This window comes from Lygodium microphyllum, chromosome 1 (genome assembly GCF_053477565.2).
Source record: "Lygodium microphyllum isolate KBCC chromosome 1, Lygodium_microphyllum_v1.1.10, whole genome shotgun sequence".
Lineage (NCBI taxonomy): Eukaryota > Viridiplantae > Streptophyta > Polypodiopsida > Schizaeales > Lygodiaceae > Lygodium > Lygodium microphyllum.
Genome location: NC_141135.1, coordinates 30,394,646 through 30,401,264, shown reverse-complemented (window position 1 = coordinate 30,401,264; position 6,619 = coordinate 30,394,646).

Below are 6,619 nucleotides of genomic sequence, written 5' to 3'. Positions count from 1 at the left end.
GTTCCCATGACAGCAGTCACATGATCCCCTTTCGGTAAAGAGCTCACTTTATCATCATTAGCATGAACATAATCAAACATACGATTGTTGGCAATGGCAAGCATGAACTGGAAAGACTCATCAGTTTGTGAGAAAGAAACACAAACACCTTGCTGAGGCAAATCTAGAGCACACAAAACTGATTCATCAACCATAATCTTACAACGTTTTTCCATCTCATCCCCTTCCATCAACAATTGACCAGAATCCTCAGCCAAAGAGTCACCATCCGACTCAACTGATTCTTTCTCATCCCCATGCCCAATATGCTGGTCAAGAAAAGCCACATCAATACCACTTGATGCTTGCATATTAGCCATAATAAAAGCCCAACCTTTGTGAGTGCTACACAGAATAGCAGATCTGATGGTGGAGCCATTGATTAGTTGCTCTAGGATGGATTGGGTGTCGGGGTGGACAGGGGTAGAGCTCCATGAGAGGTTGGCAAACTAGGTGAGCTGTAGGGACTCAATCCATGCTTAAGCATCTTTGAGAACTATAGGGTTGATGGGCGTAACCTCCTTAGTAGTGATCTAGAAGGACACCGTGACAAAGGAGAGGAAAGGAGGGCTAGAGACACAGAAGGCAAAAAGAGGCAAAGAAGAGATGTGCACAAGTGTGGGCGAAACATAAGGGTGGTGAGGAAGAGATTATTTCTTAAGGGATGGTGTGATTAATGCGAATAGACATTGATCAATGCATTTGCACCACATTAGCAAAGTAGACCATGACTAAACATGATTAGAATGGGTTTTCCGACAAGGCATCGTCAACTACATGAGCTAATGAGCGGGTTCCATAAATGAGCACCACATCAGCAAAGGTGGGGATATCTGAAAGCCATTTAATGTGGAGATGGGCAACTAGTGGGAAAGGAATGCTGGAATTCGATAGCGAAAGGGAAGGAAGGCAATCCAGTTTGATAGGGAATGGGCACTGGAGGTCGTTAGCATGCTAGTTACAGAGTCAGAATCTGTATATAGACTTCGAAAGGAGCAGCTTGCCATGTAAATCAGTTAGATAGAATGAATTAGTGTCGCAATCATGAAATGCCCAATAAGGATCACTCCACCGAAACTTGAGCTTTTTAGAAAGTTTTCCCATCCGGGTCTTAAGATAGGATGAGTTGGCCCTTCTAGAACAATGGTTTCTTGGACAGTCGGTCAACTTGGTGCTTTTGTTGAGCTTGGACCTAGGATAGAATATGGGTGTTGCGGATCCAATATTCTTCTAGTTGGACAATGGATTCTATCTGGAATGGGAGTGATTCTTCTGGAATGAGTCGGTCCTTTACTGCAAGTTGGAAACTCCTACTAAAAACTCCAAGGGGGTAATGGGTTCTAGGCCAAATACTTTATGCAGAGTCATGTCAGTGGCCACTTTGAAGAAAGTATAGTAAGCCCATAATGCTACGGGAAGCTTAGTATCCCAATCTTTTCTATTCTGATCTATAAGCTTGGTTAACATTTTACATAAGACCTTGTTAGTGGACTCAACTAAGCTATTAGCTTGTGGATAGTAAGGTGAGGATTTCTTATGAATAATTAGAAAGAATGATGTGAGCTCCTTGATTATTCTATTTACAAAGTGTGTACCTATGTCATTGACCAATTTGATTAGAGTGCCATATTTGGTGAAGGTATCCACTTTTGATCACCTCAATACTAAGAAAGTACCTTAGCTCACTCAAATCCTTCATCTCAAACTTTTTCTTCAAAATGTCCTTAACTTCAAAAATCCCACTTTCGCTGTCACTTGTAATAATCAGGTCATCCACATAGATGACTGTGATGACCAAGCCTTCATCTCCCTTTCTTACATAAAGTGAGTGATTAACATTAGAAACATAAAACCAATGTTGACAAGATATTGTTCGATCTTGTCAGACCATGCTCTAGGTGCTTGTCTCAGCCCATAGAGTACCTTCTTTAACTTACACACATATATGGGATGCTCTAGATCTTCATAACCTACTGGCTACTGCATATACACTTCCTTTTGCAATTCACCATGAAAAAAGTCATTCTTGACATCTATTTGCTGTAAACTCCAACCTTTGGTTTGCTGCCAAAGAAATCACACATCTAATAGTTACCATTCTAGCAACTTGATTGAATGTCTCTTCATAATCTATGCCATATGTTTATGTGTAGCTTTTGCAACCAGCCTAGCCTTATATACATGCTAAAAGAACTATCTGTATTATGCTTGATTTTGTAAATCCACTTACAACCAATAGCTTTCTTGCCCTTAGGCAATGGTACTAGATCCCAAGTCTTATTGTCTTCTAATGCAACCATCTACTCATCCATTGTTGCATCCCAATGAGTATGGTCAACATCATCCTTAAAACAAGTGGGCTCAATATTCTTAGCCACCTTTGCCATATAAGCATAATGGTGAGCTGCATAACCTTCAAAACCAAATCTTTTAATACGATATCTGACTCTACTAGACCTACATACCATTTGATCACTCATTGGAGCCTTTACATTACCATGTACTCTTTGTACACAAGTTGGTGTTCTAATTGAAGGAATACCAAGTTCATCATTCAAACTCTTTGAACCACTGGAATATCCATCAAAACCCAAATGACTAGTAGATGTATCATTAATATCTGACACTTTCTTCTTTTCTCTGTCTTTATTTGCAACACTACTAAATGCACCTGAAGATGCAGTACCAGATAATGTTTCTTATCCACTAAGGCTTTGAGATTATTGCTTCTCTTTTTGCATATAACTATCGTGATCATCATCATTATCCAATGTATCACCACTAGATGTATACCAACGACTCATCTCATAAAAAATAATATCCCTGCTCACTCTAAACTCACCTATGATAGGATTATAGCAATGATACTCTTTTTGCTCTAAAGAATATTCAATAAAATTATATTTTTCAACATTTGGATTAAGCTTTTTTCGTATCTCATCTGGCACATGAATATATGCAATACAACCAAACACTTTCAAGTGTGACATATTAGGCTTCTTGCCTAAAGCATTTTTCGAGGATCATTCCATGAACTACAGGTGTGAGAGTTCTGTTCATAATATGGACAGTAGTATGAATAGCTTTAGACAAAAAATATTTTGGCATATTCTTTTCAACTATCAATGCCCGTGTAACTTCTGGAATATGTTTATTTTTTCTTTTTGTAATTCCATTTTGTTGTGGGGTGGTATACCGACAAATAAACAGTCTCTTTATCCCATGAGACCTCAAAAAGCCACTAAACTCATTAGAGAGGTACTTTCCCTCTCCATTTGACCTTAAAAACTTAACTTTCAAGCCTGTTTTTATTTTAACAATAGCCTTGAAAGTTTTGAAGTGCTCAAATACATTACTCTTTTTCTTCACGAAATATATCCACAACTTTCTTGAACAATCATCAATAAACATGACAAAATATTTATTGTCACAAAGAGATATATTCTATGTAGGTCCCCAAACATCTTTATGCAAAACATCAAGTATGTTTCTGCTCACATCCCTATCATGCGAAAAATGTTATATTGCATACTTACCAAACTCACATGCTTCACACTTTATGAAATTTTACAAGTCTAAAAGTAGGCAACCTTATAACCAACCCTTTGGACTGTATTAATTTTAGCATTTGCACATTTGCATGTCCAATACATTTGTGCCATATTTCAATATCTACAACTACTTTTCCTTTAACATACATAGCAACATTCATACAAAAATTTTCAATATCTAAAGGGAATATGTGACCAACTCTACTTCCTTTTGCAACCAACTTGCACTTATCATTGAAGTCTTCTACAAAATAATCTTTTGCATTAAATCAAACCTGCAATCCTCGCTCTACCATTTGACAAAACACATACTAAATTCTTTGTGATTGTCACAACTCTATAGAAACAGAATTTGTATCCTTTTTCATTAATTTGTCTATATAATGATTTATTAAATTTATTTCCTTTGCACTAATTAGATATAAAGAAAAGTGCATTGGAGCTGGCCACTGATGAGTGGTCACAGGTTATGGTGGACCCACGCGGTGGGTTAGAGAAAAGATAGTTCACACTTCCACCTATATGACCCGATTGGGCGCCTGTGACTAGAACTCACGCATATCAGGGTTAGACTCGCACACAGAAAGGATTGATGCCTTGAAGTGTGGGCTAGATCTACCAGAACAAACAGTTACAATCAACAAGATGGCATGATCATGAAATGCTTGTATAATGTGCATGTGTGGGCTGAAAGCTTGAAATGCACATTTCTTTCCATAGAAAAGTCACATGAAGATTCGGATACCATTTTTGTGATGTACACGGAAAAAGCTTTCATATGACACCCATATTGGGAGGGTCCCTAAATTTTAGGAGGTCCCTAAAATTTAGGAGCCTCGAATTAGCCTAAAAATGCTAGTCCTAAAAAATAGGGATGTCATTCTAAAAATAGTAAGTTCTATACTCTGACTGTGCTTACTAAATTTGGTTGTTTCTATTCTTGACAGTATTCAACCCAAAAAGGAAGACCATAGAGAAGAGACAAGTGTCAAGACACTTGTCACACAAGTTTCCAAGTGTCCCACCACTTGTCACATCTCATGACATGTGACCGGACACTTGTCTTGTGCTACTCCACTTTCCCCTTTTGTACTAGCTCTTCCCTCTCCTATAAATAAGAGCTCGTTTTCCTTCATTCAGGATCATTTTTCTTTGTTGTAAACTCATATACATCACCTATAGATAGCCAGAAACTGGCCCCATCCATCCCCATCATCATCCCCCACTTCTCCATTATCAAATTCCTCCATATTCCCTCTTCTATCACTGCTGTTTTACAGGACAGCAAGCCTGTAAATTCATTACAGCACCTCCTTCTCGAGCTCTTTCTTCCATTTTAGCTACAAGAAGCAAGCCCTATCCATGTACTGCTGATCAACGATGGAGAAAGGCTGAATTTCCTTTTTTTCTTCTCTCATACTGTAAAGAAATCAGTTCTTATCATTGCATAATAGATAATGCATGTGTGTTTGTACATCTTTGCATGATCTTGTGAGAGTGAGAATTACTTCTTCTCACTCTCAGGTTGATTGTAACTGAGCTCTTCCCTAAGGGACTTGGGTTGAGCAGAAATACAATCCTTCGGGAGGGGTTGCCCATCTTCAACCCTCAATCTTGTCTCCATTACTTTTACATTTTCATGGCTCTAATTTTGTGAGTAATTTTCATTTTCAGCTTTAAGTGTTCATTCTCTTTTATATTAAATCTCGAAAACAAGCGAATATCATAATTGTTAAGCATACTACGTTGTTCGGGACGTTTACAGTGATTAATGTCATATATAATACATCTGATATACTCTTTATCTAGCCATCATACAAGAACAAGGAAACCTTTCGAATGTGTAAAATTGGATGACATGAATCATCTCTGCACATAACTTGAATTTTGTAAATCTTGCATCTCTCAAACTATAAAGTATGCTTGGTCATATGATTAGATGCACCTAAATCAACATATCATATATAATCATGTGTCCCCTTTTTTGTAACAACATTCATCATATACTGAATAATAAACAGATACTCATTTTTATTTTCATTCTATTTGAAGATGATGTATAGTTTCCTTGCTACAATTTACCATTGCAAATATAATCTTTCTTAGCATAACAATGGGCCGCAATATAACTTGTTTTGCCACAATAATGACAAACAATACCAAAATTTTCAGAACCTCTTTTGCTATCCACCTCTTCCTCTAGAAGAGCTTCCTTTGCCTCTAAAGTTTCCACAGTCTCTTGAAACCTGTATTTCACCGAATTGTTGATTTAATCTATTTTGCCGGTTATCACCAGCATGTTCCATACCACGACCTCTTGAAGAGGATTTGCCACGTCCCCTTCTTGAACTTGAGTAAAATACTTAGATATGTTCATTACTTATTTCAGATGATTCACCCTACATATTGATCTCTTTGGTGATCATGAGAGATACCAACTCATTAAAAATTAAAAACGATTTTCATATATATACAAAAGTGACAAATGATTTTAAGACCACCTCATTATTAAGGCTACCAAAAGTAGATGAAACTAAATCATCATCATCAAACATTGCATCAATAGTTGCTAAGGTATTTGCAATACTTCTCGCTTTCAAATCATACTCGCTTACAGATATCTTTCCTTTCTTTAAAGTATTCAACTCTTGCTTGAGTTGAATTTTGTGTGCCTTTGTATTTACTGAAAAAATATTCTCAAAGATTATCCAAGCTGCATGTGAAGTTTTTACATTTCTAATATGTCCCAACACAGTGTTGTCAATGACTGCAAATAGCCAATACATCACCTTTTTGTCCTTTGCATTCCATTCTTTTCATGTCTTTAATTCATCTACAGTCGTAGGGTTACTTAGCTTTGGCTCATTTCTTTCACCTATTCTGTTTTTCTTAGCTGACCTGATGGTCTGATGTAAATATTGCCATTTAATTCAATTATCTTCACGAAAAGAGAGAGAGAGAGAGAAAGCTCTACGAATTTAGGAAAAAAAAAAAGAGCTCTACGAAAGAGAGAGAGAGAGAGAGAGCGC